Genomic DNA, 15224 nt, shown 5'->3' with positions numbered 1-15224 from the left:
CTCAGGCTGCTCCCTCTGCCTGCAACACCTTTCTCCACAAGGCTGACTAATTCATCCTCCTCCTTCAGGAGTCACCTCCTCTAGGAAGCCTTCTTTGATTTCCTGGGTGGAGTCAGGAGTCCTGGCTCTCATAGTGCCTAGGCTTCCTGCATGTGCTCACTTGGTGTGGTTATTTCCTAGTGACTTGTCTACTCTCCATCCGTCTGTCAGCTCTGAAAGAACAATCATATCCCTGGAGCTGAAAGTAAAACTTGGCACATAGTAGGTGCTCAAAAAATAATGTTGAAGGGTAAAATAAATTGTCTTGTTTCATCTTTAAATAAGTCTGTGGAGCAGGCATTATTGTGTTTCTTATTACTATTATCCTTATTTTACAGGCAGGAAACCTGAGGCCCAGTGGCAGTACTGGGATTGACCTCCCGCCTGTCTGATCCTGAGTCTAACGCTCTCTCAATAACCCATCTGGGAGCATATCTCTCTCCCCTGCAGACCTCAAGCTCCTTGAATCAGGGACCCTCTGTTTCTGCTCAGGGAGGCCCTTGACCCCTGCCATAGGCTCTGGCACCTGGTGGATGCTAATCCACATGAATGTGTGGCTACAAAAGGCAAAGCAGCAGCCAGGATCTCGCCTTGACCTGGGAAGGAATGCACAGTGAGCAACTCGGGAGCAGGAGGCCAGGCGAGGGGACTTATGATCCTTGGGCCCCAGAGAAGCTCTAAGAAGATGCATGTCTGGGGAGGGTCTCAGGTCCCAGGTGGAGGCAGCTTTAGAAGGTGCTTAGATGCAGCAACCCAGATAGATGTCTTCCATCCAAAGGCACCACACCACTTTGGGGTCAAATCCCTAACCAGGCCATTGCAGCCTTGGAGGAACCTGAGACGCAAAGACAGATGATCCTGTCTGCCCTCGCCCCATCCTGTGTCAGGCACTGAGAATGAGGACAAAGAAATCAGGACACAGGCAGTGTGAGGTGGGACAGGACAAGGACAGCATTGCACAAGAAGCCCTGGCCTGACCCCGGCCTCAATTCTCGGCAGGAGGTGGGCTGCAGAAGGGAGGGTAAATGGGTTTGGACTGATGTGTCAATTCCAGCTGGTGGCAATGGCTCCCTGAAGCTGTGTGAAAGATACTGAGCTGTATCCCTCCGGGCTCTGTTAGAAGCGCTGTGATCAATTAGCAATACTGGCTACAGGCACAAAGCGGGGCATAGAATTTGTCAGTCCCCCCTTTTACCTCTCCTCAGCTCTCAGCACAGAGTAGGGACCAAATACAGGTCTGCAGGTTCATCACTGATTCATCACTGACGAGGGTTCATCGTTGACAAGGTCAGTGCAGAAGTCATCTGGGGTTAGTCATTCTTGGAGCTGGACATGAGAACACAGGGCCTTTTTACTATCGTGTCTGCAAGAACCAGACAGGGAACAGGGAGACAGTAGTGGGAAAGAATGACAGACTGACAGACCGTAAGGGAGAAGACAGATGCCCTTGAGAACTTCCTGGCAGTGTGGACGGAGATCCCTGAACCCAGGCACAGCTCTGCCCTCACCAGTCAGCAGCAACCAGGAGATTTCCAAGGCAAATTTCAGAGATAAATCTCGGCAAGGACCCAGGTAGTGAGGCTTTGTGCTGAGGAGGCCAAGCCCAAGGCTCCTATGCCTGGCAGATGCAGGCATTCTCACTGGGCCTTGGGCGGTTCTTATTATGATTCTAATCTGAGACCAAGTTCACATTCACCACATCCTCTGCAGAGACCTAGTTCTACCTGTACTCCCAGGGGACTTCTTCTGAGATTGTGGGCAAGTAGGTTGGTGGAGGGCCCTGGAACTGGGGACTGGAGATGCTGTGAACCTGAGGGCCTGGGGCAAAGCAAGATGGGGCAGGCAGGGGTTCCCTGCAGCCCTGTTGCCCCTGGGCCTGAAGAGCTCTGGGCTGTGGGCAGAGTCTGCCATCTCAGGCCACCTTCTGGCAGAGCTCTGTGGCACTGGGTGGAGGCAGCAACTGTCAAGTTTTATTTTGATGCCCAGTCAGTCCCCTTGGGCAGCCCCATGTCGGGGGGCCATTGCCAGACACAGATAAAGACAGCTTTTTGGGAAGGAAGTCCATCCAAGGAAGTTGACCTCTGAGTGCAGTATACAAGAGTTCAGGATCCCACAGTCATCACGGACCCACCTCTGCCTAGGCCCTGGGGGCAAACGCTGCTCTGGGGAGCCTGGAGCTGCCAGGAGAGTAGATGACGGGCACTCCAGGACCTCTGGGACACAGTGTGAAGCCAGAGTGTGGAGGATCCAGAGGACCCACAGTGGACTCTCCATCCTTGTCCTCCTCCCCACTGTCCCCCTTCAGTCCTCCTCTCAGGCACCCAGGCCTTGGCTTTTGAGGGAAGGTGCTGGCCATGGGGGTGGCTGGGAATGAGGGTGCCACAAGGGCAAACCCTGAGCCGGAGCCATCTCTGGAGGTCATGCACCCTTGCTGGCTGGAGCCAGGTCTTCCTCTCACTGCCCCCATGCACCTGTACCCTCATGTCCTCCCGCCCTGCTGCCGCCACTCCAGGCCTCTCATAAACAAGAATTTATGCACATACACAGTACACTCAAGCATGTCAGCAACTGCCAGGGTGATGATGGAGGAAGTAATGGTGACTTCTCACCCAAACTTCCCCATCTTGAAGCAGCAAGAGTTGGGGACTCCACAAGTCACGCTTCAGGTGGGGGAAGGATCCTGCGTCTGAGCGCTTGTTGGCACTCGGGTGCAAGTACAGGCAGGCCTGCCTGGAGCTGCTTTATTATGCACTGCTGCTCTTGATTCTTCTAGGTACATCCCCGCCTACTGCATCTTTCTCCCCAGGGCAGGGCTCAGGTGTCTCTTAGGGGCTTCCAGGGCAGGGCCTGCCAGCAGTGCAGTGCCATATGGTCCAGGGGGCCCCAGAGACTCAGGCCAACCCTGCAGCCTGACTTCCTGGGTGCTGGCGCTCCCTGGCCCTTTGCTACGTAGAGGCTCAGGGCACAGAGGAAACCAACAAACATGCAATGAACAGATGGCACTGAGCACTGCCATTGAGCACGGGGTGCCACCCTGGGAAGGCTGATCTTCACTAAGTGCCTACGGTGTACCTGACCCTCGCAAAGTGCTGGCCATGTGTGTGGTGGCATGGCAGGGGTGGGTATTGGGAGGAGGGGACATGGCCCTCAAGGAGGTGTGACCCTGCAGCTAGGGAAGGAACAAAGACATACAGCGTCTAAAGCTCATCCCTACCGGCCCCAAGAAGGTCACGTGCCAGAATGATTGCACCACGGAGCCTAGAGACCCACAGGCAAAGGGTCTAGAACTGATGCTGAAGGAAAGGAAGGGTGCTCCAGGTGGCCTAGGAGCCCCCTACACTAACACCTACACCCTCCCCCCCGAGTCTGCTGGTTGGAGTCCTAGCAGCTCACCCTTCAGTGCTGTGCCGCTGAGCTCACAGAGCAAAAGTCAGAAGGGCAAAGATTGGAGAAATGTCTCTAGATTCACACCCATGTATGCCCTTCCATGTGGACAAACCCTGTGCTCAGGGAGCAGGCTGTAATCAGCCTTGGGCACTGAAAAGGGGGAGGGAAGCTGAAGCTGGGCATGCGGGCAGGTGGAGGTCTCCCTCAGCTCGGTGTCTCCACCCCTGCACCTGCATCACCAGCCCCGGGCAGGGCACTCCTGTCTCCGCCCTACCTGCCCCACAGAGCCAGGCGTCACTAACACGAATGACGAAGCCCATACTGCACTCCTCCACTCATTTTAAGGTGCCTGTTGCCGTCATGCCTGCCTCCAGGTCTTTGCCCTGTCCTCTGCCTAGAAGGCCAGTCCTCCCAACCTTCTTGCTCCAGTTTCTGCCTGGAAAACCCCTTTTCCAAGGTGTCATTTCCTATGATCTTCAGCACAGGCCCAAATGCAGGCCCAGGCCTCTGCATGGCATTCAAAGCCACTGAGAATGTAGGTCTCCCACTGACCCCTGGGGTACTCTGTGCACCCCATGCTCCAGCCCCACAGGCCACAAAAGTGTTGGAGGAGACTGAGGTAGAAGTCCAAGGCCTGGCTGGTCCACATGTCCTGCAGAGGACCCCTGGCCCCTTCCCTAGACAAAGGATGGATGCTGTGGTGGGGGCTGGCTCTGTTGCCCTCCAGTTGATTCTGACAGAGCATCAGTGTCCTCATCTGTGGGATGGGGTCAGAATGCTTGCTCTACCCAGGTGTAGGCAATCAGACAGTAATTGGGCAGCTCACCATTGGTGCCTGAGGGAGTCTCCTAGCCAAGGGGTAAAGAGGAGTGTGTCTGGGTGGAGCTTCAGGACCTGCTCCCTGCCTCCCTCAGAGTGGTCCATGCCCATCCATGCTCCCACCAGGTCCTCATGCATACTGGGAAGGAGGGGAGATGGAATAGGGAAGGCAGGGGTCCTTCTCCTTACTCTCACTGGGTCAGTTAATTCTTGTGGCCACCGAGGGCTGGGTCTCTTTTCATCCTTCATCGTGTTTCCGAGAAGCTGAGCTACCTGGCTGAGGTCACACACCAGTGAGGGCTGAGCTGCGAGGCAAAACCAGCAGCCCGGGGCCCAGGCATAACTACTAGATGCCCCCGCCTCTGAAGCAGCAGGTCGTCCTCCTGAAAGCCCAGAGGCTGCAGCCTCACACAGACCTGGGGGCCTGCCTGCCTCCTGACCTGCCGAGTGGCTGCTGGGCAAGATCTCACCTCTTTGAGCCTCAGTTTCCTCGCCTGTAAACTGGAGCTGTCTGGAGCACTAAACGAGAGGCTGTTTTTAACTGCTCAGCCTGTCCCTGGCAGGGGCCAACATCACCCTAGTGTTTACTTAATATGGCCCATCCTGTCGCCTCTCTTGTATCGCTGGAGCTGTCGAGGCCTGCAGGGATGGGCAGGGGCCTGCTCGGATCCTGCAGGAAGTCAGAGCCACCACAGGCCAATCACCCTGCCTGGTGGGGCTCGCCCAGGTGTCTACTCCGGCATGCCCACTAGGAGCCCACCTCCATTCTGCCACAACCCCCACCCTGACACAAACTCACTCCCTTGTGTGCCCACCCAGCCCTGTGGTTCGTCCTCCAGAAGCTTCATCTCATACCTACTTTCCAGCAGACAGACCCAGGATGCTGGGCCCACCGGGTTCCTACAAGGGTTCCCTCTGAGCTGCAGCTCAGCTCAGGGACCTGATCAGTGGGGGAGCCTGAGGGTCCAGGCACCCCAAGTCCTAGAAGCCCTGAGGGAGGCAGACTGGGGGACAGTTGGAGGTACCAGCTCCCAGGTAAGGCCCTGTAGGGCAGGTGGGACAGAGCTGCAGGAGTCATCCTGAAACCCCCTGGTTGTCCCCTACTCTCACTTCCTCCTGGTCACCCTGTTCTCTCTTCCTTGGAGACCTGAGGGCTCAGGTGGACAATTGGGCTGGGGCATGTAGGCTGGGCAGGGATGGGTGAGGTGGTGGGAGGACTATCCCCCCATCCCTGGGTGCTGATGTTCCCCGGGGATAGAGGGCACGCTCTGCTCTGATCTCTGAGCTCTACCTAACCTGCTACAAGGGGTTAGGAGAGGCTTCCTGGAGGAGGTGGTAACTAAGCTAGGACCCACCTGAAGACTGAGAAGGAGTTAGCCAGGCATGGTATATCAAGCAAAGGGAAGAGCATAGGCAAAGGCCCAGAGGTGAGAAAGTGCAGGAAGTTGTCTGGTAGGAAGTAAAAGAAGTTTTTCTCACAGGAGCTGGAGGGTTGGCAGGGGCCGGGGAGGCAGGGCTAGACCATGCTGGGCCTGATCACCATGTTCAGATTTTATCTTTCATCCTGTGAGCTCCATGGTCACTTTGGGACTGGGAGTGAGAAGTCCCTGACACTTTAGGAGGATTGTGTGGCTACTGTGAAAAGAAAGAATTGTTGGGGGGTGGGGAGGTGGGGTCCTGAGTAAATAGGACTGCAGGTGGCCAGACAAGAGATGCTGGCGGCCCAGGCCAGGATGGTAGCAGTGGGGACAGATGAATGGAGAATTCAGAATGGGGAGACTGAGGCACCAAGGGGACAAAGACCTGTACAAGCTTCCACAGTGACCTGGGGCCTGGCCAGGATGGTGACATTGTGTAGTGGGGAGGGTGAGCAGCAAGGGAAGGGCAGGAAGCTACCCAGTGCAGGCCCACTTGGATCCAGCCCAGGGGCTGGGGAGCCTTTCTTCCCTCCTCCTCTCTTGGAGCAAAGCTTCTGCCTGAGGAAAGAAAGTCCATTTCTCTTCCCTGTAGCACAGCTGTGCCATGCACACCCACACAACACCCCCCACGGTGGCTGTGGTTTGGCCATCACCAGCCTTCTCCAAAGCCTGGGGGACAGTGGAGGCTTCCTTGGGGCTTTCTCTAGATTCCAGTGGCTTCATGTGGGTGGTGTGGAGGGAGGGAGCTTGAGGAACAGGAGGGAAGACTGGACATCTCTGCTACTCCATTCCCTGTCCCCCCCCCCGCCCCTCCTCCGGCACATACACCAGCCGGCACCTGGATGCACACACAAGAACCCGAAGGCAGATTCCACAGAACACTCCCACCACAGCCCCTTCTGCCCAGCTCTCAAATTCACTAACACTTCCCCCAAGTTCCCTCCTCAATGTTTTTGCTTTCCCTCTAGAGACATGCCCAAGGCAAAGAGTGGCCCCCACAGAAGGAAGCTACCCTTCCACCCCACAGGACAGAGCAGCATGTTGCTCTACAACATGATGGAGCTAGAGCAGACATCAGCGTGAACTTCCCAGGCTTCCAGATTGTGAAACCTGAGGCCAAGTTGAAACTAGTTCATCTTCTTTGCAAGGCCCCCAGGTAGGGTCCCAGGTCTCCCTGCTGGCAGCTCCTGTGATCCCAGGCCTGGTGCCCAAAGCTGAGGCTCCAGTTCCCATGCCCACCTGGGGAAACTTGGTACAGCTGGACTCGGCTGGCCTGAGTCCTCGCCCCACTGGCCTACCGTGAGGGTGTAAAGGGCCCCATGTAGGCCCCACCTGCGGGCTTAGATTATAGCCCAAACTTTGACCCAAATGCCATCTCCATCCAGAAATTCCAGCCTTCTTCCACCCCTCTTTCTATTGCCCTAGGATGACTACTTGGTGCCCACAGGCCCTGAGGGGCTGGCCTGGGAACTGGCTGTGTTTCTGGCCCCGAGGGCTCACCACTCCTGCTGCCCAGGCCTGCCCAGCAGCCTGGCCACCTGCCTAGCTGCTGTGGCCAACATGGTCACAGCCCGTGCCTGCATAATCCTGTGGGCAGAGGCAAGGCCCAGGCATGTGAAGGTGGTGGGGTGGGCAAGTAGCCTGAGGGTGAGACTCAGCTCCCTGGGGAGGCCCCTCTCCTGCCAACTTCTGCCTCTGCCCACTACAGGCTGCTGGACCCTGGGGAGGAGGCGTATCTCTGCCACGGGAGCTCACAGTCTGGGGGAGATGGACTTGAACAGCCCAGCTGCCTGCTTCCAGTGCTGGGCACAAGGCTGGAACCTCTGAATTCAGCATTTTAATCCACCCTCAGAGCAGCCCCAAGGGCTGGGGATTTTACAAATGAGGAAACTGAAGCTCAGAGAGGGCTGAGCTGAAGCTCAAGGTCACGCAGCCAATTAGTGTGGAAGCTGCATGCTAGTTCTTCCTACTCTGGAGCCTCTGCACATGTGTTTAGTGCCTCAGGAGAAGCACTGGACACTGGGGGTGGGGGTAGATTAGAATTAAGGAGAGGGCTCATAGGAAGCAGAGGACCTCATTAGTTAGGGGCAGGTACCTGGAAGGCTCCCTGGAGGAGGACTTTTTGCATGGGGCCTTGTTAGACGGCCAAGAGCTTGATGGGGCTGCACTCCAAGAGCAAAGCATGACCTAAACAGAGATAGGGGCTCTGAGGACCACCATGTGGAGGGATGGTGGGTGGGTTGGCAAGGGTGTCCTGGCGCCCCAGCGCCTCTCACACCCCTGGAGGACCTGAGATGGAGAGTGCTGGCTGTGCAGGAACCTTGTTCTGCTGGTCCAACTGGCCCAACCACTTCTCCTGGGGGCACTTCTCACTGCCCCTGCTCACAGCCAAGAGTTTGTCGGTAAACCCTGTATGAGGTCTGGGTCAGGAGCCTAGGAAACCTTAACCTGGTCCCAAGGTAAAATGATTAAAGGGTCCTGAGCCCCGAATGCTCTGCCACCTCCTTACACCTCCTCAGAAAGCCTGACATGATTGTGCCTTCCAACAGGACAACTTCTAAAATACAATGAGTGTGGAGGATAGGTCTCTCTGAGGAGATGAAATTACCCGTGCAGTTAGGAGAGGTTTCTACTTTTCTCTGTAAACTTGTCTTTATTTTCCTTATTTGCCCTGTTTTTCATCAGACAGCCAATGTATGTCATTACTTTTCCAGGTTTCTCTGGCTCTCCCTCCCCATCTCTCATCCCCTATCCCTCCCCCTATCCTCCCAGCTAGGGGGCAGGTTGAGGTGCTGTGGACGACACTCACACACAGGCACTCCGTTGCGCCATCCATGAAATGGGCGTGCTCAAGTCTCCCAGACTTTCCTGGATGGTGCCAGAGCGAAGGGCGAGAAGGCGCCGCCCAAAGCCCCGGCCCAGGTGGCAGCGTCACTCCAACCTCCAGGTGGCGGCCCGACCCGGGAATAGAGCCGGATCTTTTATAGTCGGGCCTGAGTCACGTGGCTGGGCGGACGCCTCCGGCCCGGGTTGGGAAAGGGTTCCCAGGAGACGTGCGCGGGAGACGTGCCTGCGGGGGCGTGTGCGAGACGGCGGATGCGGAGTGAGACTGTGGGGTGGGGTAGGGGTGTGCCTAGCAATCCTTCCCGACCCTCTTCAGCTCCGGGCCACCCCTACCCGCCTTTCTCCCCGCCCCCCTCCATTTCCCACGGGCCTAGGTGAACTCAGTGAGCTGCCAGCTGTGGAGGGAGACTGAGGCAGGCGAGGAGGCGAGGGAGCTGGTGAGGCCCGCGGCCCTTCCCGCCCTGTGAGTGACTGAGCCCCTCCGACTCCCCAGGTGTCAGAGCCTAGTGTGGGACCTGGCAGATCTTCGCAGAGGGGGTGCTGCTGAGGGCGGGTAATGGAGGAGGTAGAGGTGGTGTTGGAGAGCTAGGGGGTCCCCTGGGTCTCTGTGCAAGGGGATCCTTGTTACTCTGTGACTGCCTCTGACAACACCAGTGCCCATCCGTGCCCTTTGAGGGACCAAGGTGTAGAGGAGCTGGAAAAGGGGACTCAGGACAAGGGCTGTGCGGTGGTCAGTGCAGAACTGGGGCAGTCCAGGGGCTGCCTGCCTTGTGAGAGCCCCAGGAAAGCCCTATGCCCTGAACTCCCAGAAAGCACCTTCCCCTTGTCTACCCCAAGCATTTCTCGTTTCACCCAAACACAAAGGTATTGAGGGCAGAACTCGTGGACTGTCAGACCCGTTTCACCAACTCTTTGGCAATTAACACCAACACTGATTGAATCTGAGACACGGTTAAGTCACAGGTCCAGCGGGGAGCCAGGATATAAACCCGGACCCTCTAGTTTCCTGGGCCAGCTCTTCCCCACCATGTGGCCCCAAGGCTACTGCCCATACTTGCCCCTTACCAGTGCCTGAGGCTGAAATCTCTGCCCATGATCATCTTGGTGACCTGAAGCATGGCGGAAGGTTGGATAATGTTCCAAGTGCCCTTCCCGCCTGTACCGCCCCCAACAGGACTCTCCTAGACGCTGCCATCCTGAGCAGTTACCCAGGAGTACCATCTCTGCTGGCTGGGGCCTCCTGCTCCAGAAACATGAGCCCACTCTCCCTTGGCCAGGCCAGTGCTCTAGGTGTGATGGGGATGGTACTGGCAGCCAAAGCTTCAGGGACAGGGATGATAATACAGAGAAGCAGAAACAGAGAGGGAGCAAGAGGTAAAGAAGCCAGAACAGGGACAAACTCTTGGCAGGGATCAAGTATAGGAACCAATCCTGTCCCCTCAACAGGCGGCCCCAGAGACAGGGAGGTCCAGGCCTTTTCCAGGGTACTTGGCTGAGTCCTGGATTTCCTGTGGAGGGGTCTGAGGGCCCCCAGAGTTCATGGACTCTGGGTAGGGTAGGGGCTGCAGGGGTCAGGCTGGACCAACCCTCCAGGGAGCCTGCAGGGGGACAGCCCTGGGTGGCTGCTGAGGGCAGGAGTCTGGACACTGCTCAGCACTACCTCTGATGGACCTGTTTCCTTGGCTAAAAACCTTGAAAGGGAAGAAGGGAAGGTATCACTTCTGGTGGCTGCTGTGGACCCAGCCCTGCCTAGGGATTTATGACCCATGCCATGAGATGCTATGGAAGGCTCTTCCAAGGCTGCAGCCTGTGACTTAGCAAAGTAACCTTACCTGTGCCCCTGGCTAATGTGAACTGAGGCTTGCCAGGTGTCCATCCTGGCTGAGGCGCCACACACATCATCTCACCCAACACTTAGCTCCTGGCATGGGTCTGTCATCAGCCCATTTCACAGGTGAGAACTCAGGATCAGAGCGGTGTGGTCACCTGCCCAGGGTCATACTGTTAGCACGTGACACAGCCAAGGCTTACTCCCATGCCTCAGCAGGCCCTTCTAAGGTCAGTACCAGTCAGGTTGTGGGTGCACAGAAGCAAGCTCATCTGGACCATGGCCTGGCCCACACAATGTGGCACCAAAGGGCAATTCCAACACTCAGAGTGACTCCAGCCAAGCTTGGCCTGGATTCCCTGGACCCTACATAAGCCTGTTCTCCCTGAAGCCCCTGGTCCCAGGGCCTGTCTCTGGAGGGAAGCCCACCCGCATCCCTTCTCTTCTTTTGCCACAGTGTGGCCTGCACAGCCTCAGCCTCTCTGCCTCTCTCTGAGTACATCTTGCTCCCCTTTGGAGTCTCCAGAGGAGAAAAACTGGCTGAGGCCAGTGTGCACTTGTAGCTCTTGAGCTCATGAGTCTACATAATCCTGGGGGCCAGGAAGATGCTTCCTGGTGTCTACTTTAAGTTCTTCTTCCTCCTGCAACACCAGCCCCCTCTAAAGCAAGTGGTTCTCAACAAGGTGTAATTTTGCCCCTCAGGTGACATTTGGCAGTGTCTGGAGACATTTTGATCTGTCACAACTTGAGGGAGGGGAGTACTACTGGCCTGCCAGGGATGCTGCACAGAACAGCCCCCACAACAAAGAATTATCTGACCCAAAGGTCAGTAGTTCTGAGAATCAGAACCCCTGATGTAAAACATGGGCTTTGGAGCCAGGCTGACCTTGGTTTGAATCCCACCTCTGCTGTTTACTAGCTGTGTCTCCTTGGGCACCTCTCTTTAAGACTCAAGTTTGCTCATCACCAAAAGTGGCACTAACAGTGGCCTTCACCTTAAGGGGTCTTGAGGACTGATCAGATTGCACACATCAACTACCCAGCACAGGGCCTGGCACTGAGGAAGCTCTATCAGTGACAGCCATTATTGTTTTCCATTTTTCAAGGTGAACCTCAGGGTGTGGGAGCAAAGTTCTGGTGGCTGGACTTGGAGCTCGCAAAGGGGCAGCCCTCCCTCTGGTGGTCCCTGGCACAAGCTGGGCCTATTGTGAATATAGAAGGAGAGGATGGGTTGGCCACTATGGTCCTGGATGGAGAAGCCAGAAAGGAAATTTGATCACAGGTAAGCAAAGGTCACTTGAAGTTTATCTTGCTCACCCTTCCCTCCAGCCCAACCCCAGGGAAGCCATGGGGACTAGGACACAAAACACACTAATGAATAGAGTCTCACAGCTCAGGGAAGTGCCAGGGATTCACAGCTGGGCGTCAGGGAGGACAGGCATTTGAATGGACACAACCAAGACAGGTAGAGATATAGGGATGGGTGGGAGATGGCATTCAAGACCAGGGAACAGTGTGTACAAAAGCCTGGTTGTAAGGAGTAAGGCATAAGACCTATTTCCCAAATGGTAGTCCAGTGTGACCAGAAGGGTCCATCTTGGTCGAAAGAGCCTACCCCAATGGGGTAGGGGACAGGCATCAGGGCTGGGAACCTAGACATTAGCCAATTTTCAAATTAGATCCTCCTTCTGAAATGTAGGGTAGCAGGCCACTCCCCCTACCCTCCATGTGCTGGGAAGAATCATTGTCATTTTTTTTATTTTTTCAGCCCAGACACCTACCACTCCACACACAAACATTTAAAACAATTTCAGAATCCATATCTCAACCAAGGCTCTCCAACCCTGGAGGTCTCAGTGGACACCCTGTCCCCCGACTCCTGCAGCCCTGTAACCCACCTGGTCTGGCCCCTTCTCCCCACCCATCTTCCCCAACCTAGGGTCCTCCCACCTGGACAACATGAGAGCCCCTCTGCCCCTATCCAGCCCCTCCCTTCTGCAGCCACTCTTTCCCATCCATTCCTCTCAGGAGCCCACGCCATCGTAACAGCTGTCACCACCTGCTCCTTGAGAAGAATGAAGTCCTGGCCATGGCCCCCTTTATCAGCTCAGGCCTCCTTGAGGATTGCCCCCCATTTTCATCAAGCAGGTCTCAGCTGGGAAGAGCTATTCAGACAGTCCTCATCACCTCTAGGTGGTCCCCCTGGAGGCTAGGGACCTGGAACCCTCTTCTTTGCCTACGGAAAGTGACATTTTTTGAAGTATGGAGTCATTGGCTTGATTTTTCTGAGCTTGGGGGCAAGGGAATGTACTCCCTGGGCCTTACTCTATCCCCAGATTTGAAGTCCAGAGGCTACTTGGTGAATAAATGAATGAATCAATTAATGAGTTATACCAGACAACCCAGTTCTAAGTCTGGAAAGGAAGCTCAGGAGCCTCCCAGGGGCGATGGGGAACTCTGAAAGGCGGGGCAGGAGAGAGGAATACTTGTGGATCTGGGTAGGGGCTACTCCAGAATCGTTTGACCAGCAGCGGTGGGCCAGCTAGAGCATCTCGCCCTGGAGTGTTCCCACTCGTCTGTCGGGGCGAGCCGGGACCAGCTGGCCTGGCTGCGGGCACCAAGCCGGGCTGCGTCCGCACTCCAGCCAACAGGAAGAGAAGAGCGAGGGCCGGGCGAGGCGGGCGGGCCAGCTGGCGGGCGGGGAGTCCCGGGCGCCAGCGCTGGGAGCTGGGGAACCCCCGCCGACGTCTCTCCGGCTCGGTGTGCGGGGCGTGGGGTTGGGAGAGAGCCTCCCGGATCTCAGCGTCCTCTGTAAACTGAGGCCCCTTTCGAGGGCTTCTATGTGCCCTAATGGCGGGCGGGGGCGAGGTGTGCTGGGGCGGGCGAAGAGGCCCAGACTCTAAGTCGCCTGCCAGGAGAAGCTGAGCCTCAGGACCCCGGGGGAGCGGCTGGCGGAGGCGGGGCCTCATAGGGGGCGGGCCCAGGACGGGGCGGGGCGGCGGTCGGGCCGGCACCTGGGTGAGGTCGCCCCGCCCCGCCCCCTTGCACTTCCGTGTGCCTCTGCGCGGGAGCGGGAGGCGGTGGCCCGGGAATCCCTTGAGCGACCCTCGGCGTCTGCCCGCCGCGCCGAGGCTCGGGTGGTAACTCGCCGACCTCCGGGCCCGTCCCGATCGGGCGCGCACCGACCCCCATCCGCGCCCGCTCCCGGGAGCCACGCAGGGAGCCGGCCCTCAGCCGCCGCGACCCCTGGCGCCTGGCCCGGCGCCCGGAGGTGAGTGAGGGCCGGGCCCAGACGTGGGATCGGGCAGTCCCGAGGGAGCGCCACCCCTCCCTTCCCCTCCCGCTCCGGTTCCCGTTTCCGAAACTGAGAAGCTGAGCCGCGGCCGGCGAAAGTCCCGCCGCGCTCCGAGACCCGCCGGTGCCTCGGTGCCCCGCGTCAGTCTGTCCGTCTCTCTGTCCAGCGGTAGGGGCCTAGGGCCTCTCTCCCGTCTGTCCCTGGCCCATCTCCACCCGCCTATGTCCTCAGCGCTCCGAGGGTCCGCCTGTCCTTTCCGAACCTCTGGGGCCCTCCGTCCCCACCCCCTGTGTTCCCCCGTCCGCCTCTCCTTAGTCCCCGTCCGTCTGTCTTTCGCCCCGCTAGCGCCCCATCACCCTACCCCCATCTCCTGCCGTCCCTTAGATCCCGTCCCCCTGGAGCGGCACTCCGGGCCCACGCTCGCCGCCCCCTGCCTGTCCTGCCGCCTCTTCTTTTCTACCGCGGGATTGAGGCCACGCTTCCCGCCGGGCCTCGCCTCCCGCCCCTGAGACCCTGCCTGGCCCAGCCGGAGCGGCGCCTCCTCCTCGCTCCCTCTTTTCTTTCAGCCTCTTAGTCTTTTCCCCCATCTATCTCCGGGCTGGGCGTGGCTCTAGTCTCCACCATCCCCCTCTTCCCGTCCCGCGCCTATGCCTCTTTGAGCCCCCTCCTCCGGTAGCCCCTTCCCAATCCAGATGCCACCCCTGTGGGGGCCCAGCCAGGAGAGGGGAGGGGGTGGAGGAAAGCAGGGTTGAAGAGGCAGGAGGTAGGCACCGTCAGAACTGCCTCACTTCCCCACCCCCCTGTTTGTCCTTGTCAGGGAGGGGAGAGCCCTACTGAGCCCCCGACTTAAACTTGGTCAGAAAGATCTGGTATAAGTTGGGGGACGTCCCTTTCTCCTCTGGCCCCTACCCTATATCCGTGGACCCTGTCTTGTGCTGAGTTGCCCCATGTAGATACATTGTGTATCTATCTCCCTGTGTGTTCTTTGTCATTGTTTCTGGGATTTGCCCCTGTGTGTCTTTTTAAATATGTGTGAGTTGCCTCTTTGTGTGTGTGTGTGTATCTCTGTGTGGGTGTCCTGAGTCTCTGTGTGCCCTTTGGAGCTATGTGTGTACTGTGTTCTTTGTCACCAGATTCCCCTCTATGTGTTGAGGGGTGTATGTGTGTCCCTGTGTGCCTGGAGGGTCCTGTGTTGCACACTGGGTGTGTAATGGTGACCCACTGGCCATGAGTACATTTAGACTGTTAATTGTGGAAGCCCACAGTATTAGTGTCAGCCCACTAGGCTCATGTGTGTCTGTATGAGTGTGTGTTTGTGTGTGGACTTACATGTTCTTCCTCTCTTTCTACCACTGAGCTGCTGTGACTGGGCTGACCTGGTCACTGAGGGAGGGCACTGGTCCCTTGGGCTTCCTCCTTCCTGCTGTGGACTGAACTGGGGTGTGGTGGGCTGGCCGGTAGAGGGCAGTTTGTGTGTGTGTGTGTGTGTGTGTGTGTGCGCGCATGTGTGTGATGTGGAGGTATTTGGACAGCTGTACCTGGCTGAAGGGTAGTATGAGGGATCTGGGGTGTGACAAGTGTGTGACTGGGGGCA

General features: G+C 57.4%; 1 protein-coding gene and 1 long non-coding RNA gene across 3 annotated transcripts in view; both read left to right on the top strand.

Annotated features, from left to right (window-relative positions):
* Positions 1–8697: 8697 nt before the first annotated feature.
* LOC123612569 (uncharacterized) lies at positions 8698–12678 on the top strand. Its single transcript, XR_006719856.2, has 3 exons — positions 8698–8970; positions 11442–11617; positions 12364–12678. It is a non-coding gene; the product is annotated as an uncharacterized LOC123612569 (long non-coding RNA).
* Positions 12679–13349: 671 nt separating this feature from the next.
* PRKCD (protein kinase C delta) overlaps positions 13350–15224 on the top strand; it is a 28632-nt gene continuing 26757 nt past the window's right edge. The window contains exon 1 of one of the 2 annotated variants that reach the window (XM_074344667.1): positions 13350–13606. The gene's annotated coding sequence lies outside the window, so the exon portion shown is untranslated. The remainder of the gene's footprint in view (positions 13607–15224) is intronic. The other variant, XM_074344666.1, reaches the window with a different exon arrangement.

The sequence above is a fragment of the Camelus bactrianus genome, chromosome 17, assembly GCF_048773025.1.
Source record: "Camelus bactrianus isolate YW-2024 breed Bactrian camel chromosome 17, ASM4877302v1, whole genome shotgun sequence".
Taxonomy (NCBI): domain Eukaryota; kingdom Metazoa; phylum Chordata; class Mammalia; order Artiodactyla; family Camelidae; genus Camelus; species Camelus bactrianus.
The sequence above is the reverse complement of the archived record's forward strand: the minus strand, read 5'-3'. Positions and strand labels throughout refer to the sequence as shown.